The following is a 15,684-nucleotide window of genomic DNA, read 5'->3' as shown; positions in this document are numbered from 1 at the left end:
GTCTCGCTCTGTTGGCCAGGCTGGAGCGCAGTGGCACGATCTTCACTCATTGCAACCTCTGCCTCCCAGGCTCAAGCAATTCTACCTCAGCCTCCCAAGTAGCTGGGATTTTAGGGGTGTGCCACCACACCCGGCTAATTTTTGTATTTTAGTAGAGATGGGGTTTCACCATGTTGGCCAGGCTGGTCCTGAATTTGTGACCTCAGGTAGTCCACCCACCTCAGCCTCCCAAAGTGCTGGAATTACAGGCGTGAGCCACCGTGCCCAGCCTCCTACTTCATTTCTTGATTCCCAGCATCACCCCTGCTTTATTTGATGTTCCTGCCAGGCTGATCTGTTTTATCTTTCTCCAACATAACTTTATAATCTCCAGGCCTTTGAACATGCCTTTCTCTTTATTTAAAGTATTTTCCCTAATGGTTGCAGTGGCTGACGCCTGTAATCCCAACACTTTGGGAGGCCAAGGCAGGCAGACTGCTTGAGCCCAGGAGTGTGAGACCAGCCTGGGCTACATGGTGAAACCTGGTCTCTACTAAAAATATAAAATATTACTCGAGCATGGTGATGTGCACCTGTGGTCCCAGCTACTGGGGAGGCTGAAGTGGGAGGATCACCTGAGCTCGGAAATTCGAGGCTACAGTGAGCCATGACTGCACTGCTGCACTCTGGCCTGGGCAACGGAAGTGAGACCCCGTTTCAAAATAAAAAAATTAAATTATATAATTTCCCAATCCCTTTTCACATTGGTTATTTCCTACATATTATTCCTAAATGACCCACAGTTACCTCTAGCTCAAAATGGTGCAAATCAGACTTATCTCTGCCTGTTTCCCAGTCTTGACCCTTCTTGTTTTTAAACGATGGCATTATCATGCAGTCCTCCAAGAAGGAAATTTTTGGTGAAACCCTAATGTCTCTCATTTCTACATACAGACCCTGTTCCCCTCCCTATCCCATCATTGCTTTTGCTTGAGTCTTCACTGTTGCTTGGTTCATGTGGCAACCTTTTGATCTGTCTTCTCAACCTCATCTCCTGCCACTCCCTTCTAGGCAGCCTTTATGCCTGAGAGTTAGCTACTGCAGGTGACATTTCTCCTACAATGCCTTCACTCACCTTGCTCATCCTTCAAGATAAAGCCATCACCAAAGTTCTATTTCACAGATGTTTTTATAGTACAACAAGGAATTTTACATCTTTCCCTAAATTTCCAGTCCTGTCTTACACTACTGTCTCCCTTGCTCTGTGCTCTGGTGATTTTGGCCTCTTTCAGTTCCTAGAATAAGCCACCTCTTTATTCGGTTAATTCCTGCTCATTCTTTAGACCCTAGTTCGAAGGCCCTCTTTCAGAAAAGCATTCCTTGCCGGGCACAGTGGCTCAGGCCTGTAATCCCAGCACTTTGGGAAGCCGAGGCAGGCAGATCACAAGGTCAGGAGTTCAAGACCAGCCTGACCAACATGGTGAAACCCTGTCTCTACTAAAAATACAAAAATTAGCCAGGCATGGTGGTGCATTCCTGTAATCCCAGCTACTCAGGAGGCTGAGGCAGGGGAACTGTTTGAACCTGGGAGGTGGAGGTTGCAGTGAGCCAAGATCACACCACTGCACTCCAGCCTGGGCGACAGAGTGAGAGTCCATCAAAAAAGAAAAAAAAAAGAAGAGCATTCCTTGTCCTCCCTGTGTAGACCTCACCCTTCACATGCTCCTGTGCCACAGTGTACTTTCTCCAGTTTGTAATTATACATTTACCAACAGGTGCCTCTCCTCTGCTAGTCTAGATGTTCCACTAAGGCTCTTCTTTTCCTCACAGTTGCATCACCTAACACTATGCTTGGCATGTGGGAGGAATGTTGAACGAAGGACATTTTCTCTGATCTAACTTGTTAGCCTAAACGCACCTTATCTGTGCTCTCCAGCCCTTCTAGAACTTACTCACAAACCTGCAGTGCACATCTGTTGTTTCTGTCCTTTTAGAAACAAGCCCCTTGGGTTTCCTTCAGGGAACTGCTCTTCTCCCATTGCAGGCAAGTGGTGAGACTATCGATGGGATTTATGTCCAAAGTGTAGGCACCTGACAAAAGCTAGGTTAGTGGGACAACTTCTTCCTTAAACTCAGCAACACCAGGGAGAAAAATAATGTGCTGAAGAGAGGGACCACTTGTTCCTGCAACCTAGATTCCTGGGACTGCCCTTCATGTTGTTCCTGAGAGCTGGATGTTTAGATTCTGTGTGTACCCATGTCCTTCTGGTAAATTCCTTTTCAAAAACAGTTATCCCCAGTCAGTTTTTGTTGCTTTCAATTAAACTATCCTAGCTTATATGTATTTGGGTCCTCCTAAGGGGCAGGGCTCACCTCTGCACCTAGTATCACGTCTGGCACAGAGCTGGTGTTCCATAAATGTACTGAATGGATGGAGGAGTGGATAGAGTGATCAAATAAGCAAGGCAGCCTAATAAGTAGTCCTGAGACCTGGAGTATTTGTCTTCCTCCAACCCTTGCAGTGAGGGGGCAGTGTTGGTGGTAGCAGTGATGGCAGCAGCAGGGGCTTCTTCCTCTCCCTGTCCTTCTCCCTCGCCCGACATCTTTGACTGCAGTGATTCCCTTGCTCTGGCCCTTCCTGGCTCCCAGCCTATCTGATTACATCACTATCACCTGCCCACAGCAAGCCTCCTCTGGCTCTTCTTAGGCCCAACTGTCTGCCACACTATTTAATGCCCTTCACACCTTCTATTTTCTGGGTTCAGCTTTGGGGTTCTCTTTTAAGAATTCCCAGTTTGCCAAGGTAGTTCCCTCCCATCATGTATAAAGGCCTGACATTTAACCCTCTCCACAAAGACTTCCTGAGTCACCTGAGTCACTGGCATCTGCCTGCTCCATCCCAACCAAAGTTCTTACCTGACAATCACTTTACTCTCAGCCCCAGCCTCATAGTCATGTTACTGATTATTAAATCTGTGTGTGGCCCCTCACAGAGTTCCCTGACTAGCAGGAAAATTGAAGCATCATCTTTAGGAAGTGTAAATGAGAAAAGAAAGCAATCAGGAAGGCATAGGCATTATGCTCCAGGAATATAGGAGCAGAGCTTCTCTACTGCTGGCGTAGGGCAAGGTTACAGATACCAGCGCATCTCCTTTATACAAATGTGTGCTTAGAGTTGCGTGTGAATTTGCCTTATACAGAGGAACCGCTATTTTGAGTGTACCAACACTTCAGGGACAATTCACCTCTGGGATAGTGGCATGAAAGTCTGGGTCTCACCAGCAGCCCAATGATCCCAGATCTGTACTAAGAACAGAAGACTCTAGGAATCCTGGGTCAGTCAGGCACAATATGCACTGGTATTCCAGCTCTCCGAGCACCTGAAGATACTCTCCTCCCCAGGTATCAAAGCAGAAAGCCAGCAGAAATGTTTAGTCTGATGGCTTAGGCTTCCTGCCTTGGTCAGGCCCAGGATTACAAAAATCACTGACCAAGGAGCTCGTGTGTCTCTGTCCAGCTCCAGGTGGGGAGTGGGCTGATGCAAACCCCTGCCCTTCCCCTCCTGCACGTGTACCAAGTCAGAGCTGTGAATACACAAAGTGCTTTTTCAGATGTCTTTGAAATTAACCACTAACTCTTACATTGCCGCCTTAAAGGAATAAGTCAGTCTAGATGTCATAGCAAAAGATTCATATAACTTGTTGGATGAACACTGGAACCCTGATGTAAACTCTTACTTAGAAGGTTCAGAAACTGGACATAAACAAAAGGATGCCATGTATTAAAATGTGAATACATGTAATGATGAAACCTTGTTACTTATAAAGCAAAATTAATAGAATTAGAAGAAAAATACACAGTTGGTATACCATCATAAACCACTGAAAAATCAGGCTCACAAAGTGTGAAAATTCAGAAGACGTGAACAGAACAATTACTAAATTTAAACTAACAGACATACAGAGAACCTTACATCCAACAAATGGAGAATGTACATTTTTTTTTCTTTGAGACGGGATCTTGCTATGCTGCCCAGGCTGGATTCAAACTGCTGGGCCCAAGTGATCCTCCCACCTCAGCCCTATAGGTGCGTACCACTGTGCCTGGCCTCTTTACAAGCCATGTAGGGAGCATTTACAAAAACCGACTAGGCCAAGCATAGTGGCTCATACCTGTAATCCCAGCATTTTGGGAGGCCAAGACAGGTAGATCACAAGGTCAGGAGTTCAAGACCAGCCTGGTCAACACAGTGAAACTCCGTCTCTACTAAAAATACAAAAATTAGCCAGGTGTGGTGGCATGCACCTGTAGTCCCAGCGACTTGGGAGGCTGAGGCAGGAGAATCGTTTGAACCCGGGAGGTGGAGGCTGCAGTGAGCCAAGATCACGCCATTGCACTCCAGCCTGGGCAACAGAGCGAGACTCTGTCTTAAAAACAGAAACAAAACAAAACAAAAACCGACCGATTGTGAGGCCATAACACAGGGTCAGCATCCAACCCTTGTTTAATTTAAAATTTAAGTATTGAGAAGATATCACATGGAATAACATTTTATCACTGGCAACAAAATACTGTCAGTTATTTCCCCTGAAGTGATAATGCTCACTTTCATTACTGAGAAAATGTCTGCCAAATTCCAGAGTCTGAAAAACCACAGTCTGTCAATTGTACTTTCAAGTAAAAATTATGTTCCATGAAAAATGTTGCACGAAAAACTCATGGAGCAGAGTGTTGCCCAAGAGGCTGCTGGTCAGTGGTAGGCAGGCCAGGTGGGGACTCCCAGGGGAGCACAGCTCCAGGTGAAGGGCAACACACCCGTCCTCACATATCGGATAATTCTCTGCTTATGTGCATTGAATGTAGCCTCTTATGATCTCCAACCAACTCCAGGGTGACTGCTCTAAGAATTCATATACATTTTGCAATAGAGTTTCATGCTATTTTGAAATATCTGATACAAAAAAGTAAGATTAGATTTGAAATCCATTTGTTCTAACAGAAGAAATTTCAACCTTACAATTTTGATTAAAGAAGAGCTGTTGGATTTTTAAAATATAATTTCAGCTGCTGTAAACATCTGAATAAGTATACATAGGATTTTACATTTTTGTCAGTTATTTGTGTGAATGAAATTTCTTTTTGATGATAACTGAGTATTTTTTTTAAGAGAGTATCATTAAAAAGCCTTGACAGGAGTTATGTGAAGCCTTCCCAGGCAAAACTCCTGAATAAAAATTTATGAACACTGAAACAAGCTCAAGTTTTTAATTAAAAACTTGGGCCGGGCGCGGTGGCTCAAGCCTGTAATCCCAGCACTTTGGGAGGCCGAGGCGGGCGGATCACGAGGTCAGGAGATCGAGACCATCCTGGCTAACATGGTGAAACCCCGTCTCTACTAAAAATACAAAAACTAGCCAGGCGAGGTGGCGGGCGCCTGTAGTCCCAGCTACTCGGGAGGCTGAGGCAGGAGAATGGCATAAACCCAGGAGGCGGAGCTTGCAGTGAGCTGAGATCTGACCACTGCACTCCAGCCTGGGCGACAGAGCGAGACTCCGCCTCAAAAAAAAAAAAAAAAAAAAAAAAACTTGAAAAGATTTTTATGGTATAGCAATTCAACATTTAATACATTTCTTAATACTTTGTGTTTCATTTGGCTCATCATAGTTCTTTTTTGTTCGTTTGTTTGTTTGTGACAGGGTCTCACTCTGTCGCCCAGGTTGGAGTGCAGCGGTGCAATCTCAGATCACCCCAGTCTTGACCTCCTGGGCTCAGGTGACCCTCCCATCTCAGCCTCCTGAGTAGTTGGGATGAAAGGCGCAATGCTGCTGGGACTACAGGCGCAATGCCATCACACCTGGCTAATTTTTGCATTTTTTTGTAGAGACAGGGTTTCACCGTGTTGCCCGGGCTAGTCTCAAATTCCTGGACTCAACTGATCCTCCTGCTTTGGCCTCCCAAAGTGCTGGGATTACAGGTGTGAGCCACCACACCTGGCCTGTTCATCACAGTTCTGTAATATTTTTTTTAAAATCACAAATGTTTTCACAATGCCCCCTATGTAGACAACTCCAAGTCCTCTCCTGTTTGTCCTAGTATAGCACGTAAGTATTACTTCCTACCTACGTTCTGATGTGCAATTGGGAACACCAGGCTGTGCAGTCACATCCTGTTCCAGGACAAAAGAGAGAGCTTCTTGAAGGTTCCTGAAGCCAGATGTCCCACTGTAGCCTCACCTTCAGGCTATTGAGCCCCAGAATGGAATTTCAAGGAATACAGTTGTACATGATGAGCCTAACATGCTACTGGCATTTCCGTTTTGAGTGAGCCACTTCCTTTTTTCATTGTAATGAACCACCACAAATTCCAAGCAGCAGTCACTGTACCTGGCACGAAGCAGATGCTTATTAAATGACTGCTACTGATGACAACCACAAATATTCCCCATGAACACCAATTTAAGGAGCATTATTGAGGTATATCAAGTTTGGTATTTTATGGGATAAAAACATGAACTTGGTTCTATCAGAAAATTGCAATGCTTCGAATTATAATTCACAAAGTCATATTGGCAAGATAGTCCATGAGGCAAGAAAACTCCATCTACCCAGAGAAGCAGCTCTGCTGCCAAATCTTCTTTAAAGTGGTTTTTGGCTCCAATCTCTGGGCTATGATGAATTGCTAAGTACAAACGGAATGGCAGTAAATGGAATGAGGACCTATCCTAGCCAAAACAGCTCTGTCATTTCTTAAGAAATGTCACTGTACAATCTCTAAAAAAAAAAAACAGTCATGGGGTATATTAAGCATGTGTAATATATGCCATGGCTTGGGTGGAGGGGGAAGTTGGCAATAGTTCCAAATGGGCTGTCAGGCTTGCAGAATGAAGGGACTGAGAGGAATTACTATTTATTGAGCATCTTCCTTTGTTCATGCTGTTCTCAGTACTGTCACCTACACAGCCCCATGAGGCAGGTACTATATTTTACAGATGAGGAAACAGAGGTTTAGAGAGGGGAAATATGTTCAAGATTCCCCAATCACGAAGTAGGCTAGCAGGGATGCCGCTGAACCAACCCAGGGCTGATTCTTTTCTTTACGTTATGCTACAATGACTCTCAGAAGAAACTAGAAAAGCAGACCCTCACATTAGCAGCACAGTTTTCATGAGAGCAATGATGTACTATTACCTCCCATCTCCTGCCCGGGGGTGATGTCGGAAGGCCCTGGCCATGCCACACATGAATCATGGGAGTCAAAAGAGGCCTGAGAAGGGCTGGCCAAAGTGCAAATAGCTCCCACATCATCCTAAGTCAGGGAAATAAACCACAGCATGGGATCAATTAATCAAAGATAAACTAAAAGGAAAAGCATTTTTCTAAAATAAACACAGAAAAACCTACTGACCTAGACTAAATTAACTGATTGAGTAAAATAACTTAGAAGTTTACAAACTAAGATCCAATCTCAAATTGGTGTATGTTGGTGTGGGGGAGGTGAGAGGCCTAGCAGGAAGCTTCTGGTAACAGAGTCCCCTGTGACTATCAGGCCTCCATCTGAGTACAGCACAGCTCTTCTCCAATGTGGCATACTGGGGGCCAAGGGAGCATGACACATCCTTGGCCCCAAGTAAGAGAATCACAGGCTACAGAAGGAGCCCTGGAAGCCTCACCCAGTAGATAGAAGCCCCCTCCCATGGCAGCCAAAGATGTCACTGCACCCATCTATCTCCCTCCTGTCTTGGGAAAACAGCAGACATCTAGGGCTGAGTACTGCAGTGAATTCAATCCTGTTCACAGCATCAACTGTGTCCAGCTCATACCAGGGCATCTTGCACTAAGCTGCAGGAGGATTAGGAGGGACAGCATGTCAAAAGAGCTGCTGGTACAGGAAATGGGAAAAAATAGTCTGCAGTTTGTGTCTTAAACTTCATGGAGCTTACCACCTTGTAGGGTAGATAAGGCATAAATACTCATTGAAATGGTCTGAATGTTGGGTGTCCCCTGCAAATTCATGTGTTTGAACCTGATATCCAGTGTGATCGTATTAAGAGGTGGGGCCTTCAGAAGGTAATTAGGTCATGAGGGCTCCACCCCCAGGAATGGGATTGATACTTTTATCAACGAGGGCTGAGGGAGCCTATTCGCCTCTTCTGTCTTGCAAGGACACACACAGAAGGTTCCATCTATGAGGAATGGACCCTTTCCAGACACTGAATCTGCTGATGTCTTAATCTTGGACTTCTCAGGCTTCAGAACTGTGAGCAATAAATTTCTGTTGTTTATAAATTACCCAGTCTAAGGTATTTTTGTTATAGCAGCCCAAAGAGACGACGACAATCACCAAGCAATTATTAAACAAAATAAGAGAGAGCTCCACTCACCAAACAAAAATAACTGAATTTTTTCCCAGTTATAAGAATAATATATGCTCGATACAAAAATCCAAATCCAAAAAACTTATAAAGATTGAAGTAATAACCATTTACCTAGGGTTAACTGCTACAAATATTTTGGTGACTATTTTCCCAGAAATCTCTCTTTCTATAAACGCTGTCTATGTATGAATGTACATAAATAATTTTACTTACACTTGGCCTTAATATACATGCTGTTTGTTTCTGTTTTGTTCACTCAACAGTATCCTCAACATCTTCCATGTCAATAAAAGTAAAATTGCATCATCATCTTAAATGACTGCACAGTTACTCCAGTGCATGGATATGCCATTGACCTCAAGCACTCCTTAATTAGTGAATATTATTGTTCCTAATTTTCTATTCCTTAACACCTATTTATTTAACACCTATTTAGGACCTATTATGTGCCAGGCGCATTCTAAATACCAGTGATACAGTGATGAACAAAACAGACCAAGTCCTTGGCCAAAATGAAGCCTACATTCCAGTGGGGGAGATTGACAGTGTATCAGTAAATAAGCAAATAGTTTGAAAGAAGTAGGTGTGCTAAGAAAAACTGAAGACATACCTTTTTAGAGAAGGACTGGTTAGAGGAGTGGACTACTTTAGATGAAGTGGTCTGGGAAGACCTTCAGGCAGAGATGACAGTGGGACAGAGGACTGAAGACAGCAATGCAAAGCAGGAGGTAAGAACAGCCTAGGAAGTGGCAACAGCAAGCACAAAGACCCTAAGGCGGGAAAGGACCTGACATCTTCAAGGAGCCGCAGGCATGCCAATGTAGCATGAGGGCAGTGGGCTGAGGGCAAATGAACTACAGGGAAATCTGAGAGGTAAGTAGGACCCAGGAAGGAGGGACAAGTTTGGATTTTATTCTAAGTGTACTGTAAGGTCACTGGAGAGGCTTCAGTGGTAACAAGACAGGATCCGATTTATGTTTCTGGAACATTACTCTGGCTACAATGTACAGAAGGCAATAAGTGGCACAGATAGGTCAGTCAGGAGATGTTTCTAGTCTAGGGAAGAGAAGATGGTACCTTGGGCAGTGGTGCTAGAAAGAAGCAGCTAGAGAAGAACACATGGTGAAGACAGGAAAGTGGGAGAGGGTAAAGGAAGAGGAACAATTAGGGTGATTCTAGGTTTGCAGCCTGAACTTTCAGTTGGGTAGATGGGGAAGAAAAAGTGGGAGAGGAACTAGTTTCAGCATACAGGTCCTATATATGTTTCATCAGATTTATATATAAGCATTTATACATAAGTATTTGGTTTCAGGAAGCTGCTATAAATGTGTTTTAAATTTTGGTTTTCAACTGTTCATTGCCAGTACATAAAAACATGATGAACTTCTGCGTTTTGACCTCATAACCTGTCATCTTGCTAAACTCAGTTATTAGTTCTAGGAGTGTTTTTGTAGCTTCCTTGGGATTTCTTATGTATGCAATCATGTCATCTATGAAAAGGGTTAATTTTGTTTCTTCCTGTCCATTCTGTATCCTTTTTATTGCTTTATTCCATTGACTAGAACTTCCAGAAGTGTTTCCTGATGTTAGGGGGAGAGCAGTCTTTTACTATAAAGTATGATGTTTGCTGTAGGTTTTTGTAGATGGCTGACATCAGGTTGAAGAAGTTCCTTTCTCTGTTTGCTGCGTGTTTTTTTATCATAGTTGTTGAATTTTGTCAAATATGTTTTCTTCATCAATTAATAAGACAATGCAGTTTTTTTTTTCTTTAGACAGTTAATACAGTGGATTATATTGAATTTTTTTATTGTTGAACCAGCCTTCCATTCCCAGGATAAACCACACTTGGTCACCAAATTTGGGATGCTTTAGCCATTGTTTCTTCAAATATTTCTTCTGGAACTCCAAAGACACGAATGGTAAACCTTCTGGTATTGTCCCACAAGTCACTAGGCTCTGTTTAACTTTTAAAATATTTTCTCTGCTGTTCCAATTGGATAGTTTTATTGCTTTATTTGGTTCTTCTTTGTATTTTCTTCCTCTTTTTTTTTTCTTTGCTAAGACATTCATTTTTAAAAATCTCTTCTATTTTAAAATTTTTTTAGAGATAGGGGCTCACTGTCACTTAGGCTGGAGTGCAGAGTGCACCTAGGCTGGTGTGATCATAGCTAACTGCATCCTTGGACTCCTGGGCTCAAGTGATCCTCCTGCCTCAGCCTCCCAAGTAGCCGAGACTACAGGTGCGTGCCACCACATCTGGCTAATATTTTCCTTTAATTTTGTAGAGAAGAGGTCTCCGCAATGTTGCCCAGACTGGTCTCAAATTCCTAGCCTCAAGCAATCCTGCTGCCTCAGCCTCCCAAAGTGTTGGAATTACAGGCATGGGCCACTGCACCTAACCTTTATTTTTTTGGCTAAGATTTTCTAGTTTTCTATTCATTTCAACAGAATTTGCCTTTACTTTAGGGAGCATTTTTATCATAGCTGTTTAAAAAGTCTTGGTTAGATTATTCAAACATCTGTGTCACCTCAGCACTGGCATTGGTTGATTAACTTTTCCTATGCAAGTTCAAATTTTCCTGGTTCTTCATTTTGGTTCATATCTGGGATATTCTGAATATTGTTATGAGACTCTACATCTTGTTTAAATCCAGTGGAGAATGTTTATATTTTTGTTTTAGCAGACAATCGACCAGGTTGGGTTCAGGCAGCAAATTCCAACTACCCTTCTGTGGATTGTGGTTTCAACATCAGTTCCATTTTCAAAAGCTAGTCAGAAGAGTCCTCTGTGTGTGCATCCAGTCTGGGACTTGGGCAGTGGTCTGTCCCTTAGTTCAGTTCTGAAAGTCTTTGGTATGTTTAGAATCAGATGCACACATGCACAGCTTGGGTTATCCTGAAGTCCATAAATAACTTAAAGGGGTTGCTTTCCTGAGCTCCCTTTCCCTTTGTTTTCTCTTTTGTGCCTCCTGGTTCCTTGGGCCTACCCTTCCTGGGCCTCTGGCCAGAAAGCTGGGGCTTTAGTTACCACATTCTGCCAAGAATTTTCTGAACTGCACTCAAATCTGGGGCCAAGTAGCAGGAAGGCAAAGACAGAAAATAAGCAACCAAAATTGCACCCCATCCTCTTGGGACTACAGCTCCTCTGATCAGAGAGGAAGGTTCCCCTCCCTCAGTTTTAGGTGCTTGAAGGGCCTACTGCTGCCACTGTCCCTACCACCATCACTGTGGGATTGCCTGGGGGCTGGGGCGTGAGGGAACAACTCTTAGAAGTTGTCTGAGCCTTGGAAGCCCTTTTCCCACCCCAGAGCTTTAACTAGAGGTCTTCTCCTGAAGCTGTTTGTGCCTTAGTGTCCATTGCTGAGGTTTGGGGTACCTTGAGTCCAAGACATGGGGCAATGAAGGGAAAATAGGAAATTCACTGCCACTTTAGTAATACATTGAATTCTGGTATTCTTCCCCTATCTGTCTGCCACTATTTATGTCTCAGAGTCCTTAAACTGCTATTAAATGCATTCTGAACAGGCCTTTAGCTGCACTGAGAGATAGGGTGAGTGTGCTCACTCCATCTTAACTGGAACTGGAACCTTTTTTCTTACTTTTAAGTACCTACGCTAACAGAAAGAAAGTCAAATAGGGATTAATTGCAAAGTTATCCTGCTAAAGTTCTAAAACGTTCTTGGCGATGTGGTACGCTACGCCCAACACTTTGTAAATTCTCTCCAAATAAAATAGTAAAGCGGCCACTGTGAAGACCTCTGCCCAGCTCTTCCCTGGTACCATTCCCTTTTAGGCTTGATGCAAAGCATGAGATAGCAAAACGACTGGCCTCTTGCAAATATTCCATGAGAGCATGCATAAGGCAGAACTAGGTGTGGAAGCTGGTAGGTGTTGTTGGGAAAACTAAAGGCTAAGTAAACTGAAAACCAGTCATAATTTGAGGCTGACTCTGAATCAACTTACTCTATCCTCCACTAAGAGGGAGTCAGCGGAAAAATGTCTGAATTCTCATTCTTTGCCAGCCTTCACTGAGAACCATGTACAAACCTGGAGCCTTATTGCCATAGTCCATAGTTATTTGCAGATTAAGCCCAAGATCTTTTTATAACTCCAAGGGAAATGGAGGCTGAGGACCAAAATCCCCTTGAACATTGTTAGCTGTACATTGAGGTTTTATGTACTTTTCTATACATTTGCTATATTTTACATTTTTAATACAATGCCCAGCTAGTGAGTTACTGTAAAATGGACACCTATATAACCCCCTTCAGGTCACTAAAAAGAATATATCAACACGCTAGAAGCCCCCCTGTGCCCATCCCTCAACATACCCCCTTGAACACCACCATCTAGCTATTATAGAATTCAATTCCTTGCTTTTAATACTGAATTCTGTATCTAAGCAAATATGGTTTAATTTCATTTGTTTTTGAACTTTATATAAAAGGATAAACACAGTATGTACTGTTTTGTCTGACTTCTTTCACCCAACAATACGTCTTTAAGACTTATCCATGTTGTTGCATCTGGCTATGGTTTGCTCATTTTTACTGTTCCCTATGAATATAATTTGCATATTCATTCTACTGTTATTAGGTATCTGGATTGTTTTTGGTTTTTGACAATTATGAACAATGTTCTTGTAAACATTCTTATACATGTATCTTGCATATATATGTCCTGTTATGTATAAGCATCCATTTCTGCAGATAATATACCTAGAGGAGGAACTGCTAAGTCACCCGGTATGTGTATATCCAAATTTACCTAGATACTGCCATAGTTTATTCCACAGTGGTTGTACCAAATTATGCCAAAAGAAGTAAAAATCAAAGTTTTCACTGCACCACATCCTTCTCAACATTGGAGTTGTCAAGCTTTTCAAGTTTTGCCATTTGGTAGATGTGTATTAATTTCTCATTGGGATTCTAATTTGCATTTCGCTGAGTACTAACCCAATCAAACACCTTTTCAGAGGTTTGTTGGCCATTTGGATTTCTTCTTTTGTGAAATGCCTATTCAAGTCTTGCTCATTTCTGTAATGGGTTGCTCCTTTATTCCTATTGATTTCTGTCATTCTTTGTTCTGGAAACAAGCCTTTTGTTTATTTGTGCTGTAAAGATCTTTTTTCACTCTGGATTTCCTTTCACTCTCTCTCTCTCCTTCTTTCCTTTTTTTTTTTTTTTTTTTTTTTTTTTTTTTTCAGAGACAGGGCCTCACTCTGTCACCTAGGCTGCAGTGCAGTGGTGCAATCATAGCTCATTGCAGCCTCTAACTCCTGGGCTCAGGTGATCCTCCTGCTCAGCATCTTGAGTACCTCATACTACAGGCACACACCACCATGCCCTCACTATTTAAAAAAAAATTTGTAGAGTTGGGGTCTCACTGTGTTACCCAAGCTGGTCACAAATTCCTGGCCTCAAACTGTCCTCCCGCCTCAGCCTCCCAAAGTGCTGAGATTACAGGTGTGAGCCACTATGCCCATCCAGCCTGCCTTTTCACTCTCTTAATAGGGTCTTTTGATTAATAGAAGTTCTTAACCTTTATGTAATAAAATGACCAATCTTTTACTACACAAATAGACACAAGTTTTGGATCAATTTAAGAACTCTTTCTGTCTGTCCATTCTACCTTAAAGTGACTTCTCCTGCCTCAGCATTTTGGTGGGAAACATACAAGGTAGGAGATAGAAAGATGCTAAGGGAGAGAGTACGGGCTCTAGAGTTAGACAGAGATCAACGGCCCAGAACAGGTTACTTCATGTCTTTGAGCATTAGCTTCTTTATCTATAATAAAGATATCAAAGCTATTGTAAGGAGATCTAGTATTTGATAGCACAGCAGAGTGATTACAGTCAACAAAAATTTATTGTATATTTTGAAATAATTAAAAGTATAATTGAAATATCTATAACACAAATAAGCTGTAAATGCTTCAGGTAATGGATACCCCGTTTACCCTGATGTGATTATTACTCATATGCCTGTATCAAAACATCTCATGTACCTTTTAAATATATACACCCACTATGTACCCATAAACATTAAAAATTAAAAAAATTAAAAATTAAAAGCGATTGTGAGAGATAGCTGAGAGGTGTATAAAGCACTCAGCACAGTACTGGCACACAGTAAAATAGGCAGGCCCTCAGTAAATAGTGGTGGCTGTGATCATATTCTCTGAATGTCTTTCCTCTTGTCCACTCTATCTTCAGCTGCCTGTACCTCATGGCTGTTTTGTGAATCATCAATCTATCATATCAAAGGACGGCAAAATGAATTAACTGCCCTCAACAGGCCAGCAGTCTCCCTGGCATTCACGGGCGGTACCTGTGGTACGAGGCCCACCTGACTTTACCTAAAAACACAGAGACACTCTTCCCTCAAAGTCATGTCATTCTGAGGCTCCCATAGGGACCCAACGGTAGCAAGCTGAAGAATCAAAGTAGTCTCTTTCCACTTCCTGTCAACATGTACAGTGGTGTGGAACAGGTAAACTGCCCCAGACATGGGAGAGCCAGGCTCCATTGGGTCTGGGTGAATTTGGGGCAGGTGTGCTGATCTGTGTGTCCTGCACTGTAAACAGGGAAGAGAAGGAGTGTGTCTACCTACATGCATTTTGGCATGAGTGCACAGTACAGTGTGGTACTCCTCTCCTGGAAGAGGTCTGCATTTGAGTATAAGGGGTATGCGTGTAAACGTGCAATGCAGTGTATGTCCTCAGGAAACTGGGATGCTCCCACCAGCCCAGCATTCTAGTGGAGAGGCCTGATGATTATCTGCTCCAGCATTCCCACAGCGTGGGGTCTTTCAATGCCCTCTGCTCCACCTTCTGAGACAGGATATATGCACAGAAAACAGACATCCTTTTATGAGACTCTTGACAACTCTGAATGAAGAGGGAGCATCTACTGCAACTCCTCTGTGCACACTTTTTTTTTTTTTTTGAGGCAGAGTTTCGCTCTTGTTGCCCAGGCTGGAGTGCAATGGCACGATCTCGGCTCACCGCAACCTCCGTCTCCCAGGTTCAAGCGATTCTTCTGCCTCAGCCTCCCTAGTAGTTGGGATTACAGGTATGTGCCACCACGCCCGGCTAATTTTGTATTTTCAGTGAGACACGGTTTCTCCATGTTGGTCAGCATGGTCTCGAACTCCCGGCCTCAGGTGATCTGCCCACCTCGGCTTCCCAAAGTGCTAGGATTACAGGCATGAGCCACCGCGCCCAGCCAGTTCCTCTCTGCACACTTTTAAAGTAACTGGAAAAGTTCTCTGGATGTGTCCCTCTTCTGCTTCCCTGACCACAAAGTCTCTAGAAAGGCTTCTTGAGACTTC

The 15,684-nt window shown here is 43.1% G+C and overlaps 1 protein-coding gene across 10 annotated transcripts in view; it reads right to left on the bottom strand.

Moving 5' to 3' along the window:
• Positions 1-15,684, bottom strand: part of ST3GAL3 (ST3 beta-galactoside alpha-2,3-sialyltransferase 3) — a 242,871-nt gene that overhangs the window by 127,743 nt on the left and 99,444 nt on the right. The window lies entirely within an intron of this gene.

This window comes from Rhinopithecus roxellana, chromosome 12 (assembly GCF_007565055.1).
Source record: "Rhinopithecus roxellana isolate Shanxi Qingling chromosome 12, ASM756505v1, whole genome shotgun sequence".
NCBI classification, from domain to species: Eukaryota; Metazoa; Chordata; class Mammalia; order Primates; family Cercopithecidae; genus Rhinopithecus; species Rhinopithecus roxellana.
Note: the sequence above shows the minus strand (reverse complement) of the source record. Positions and strands in the feature narration are given on the sequence as shown.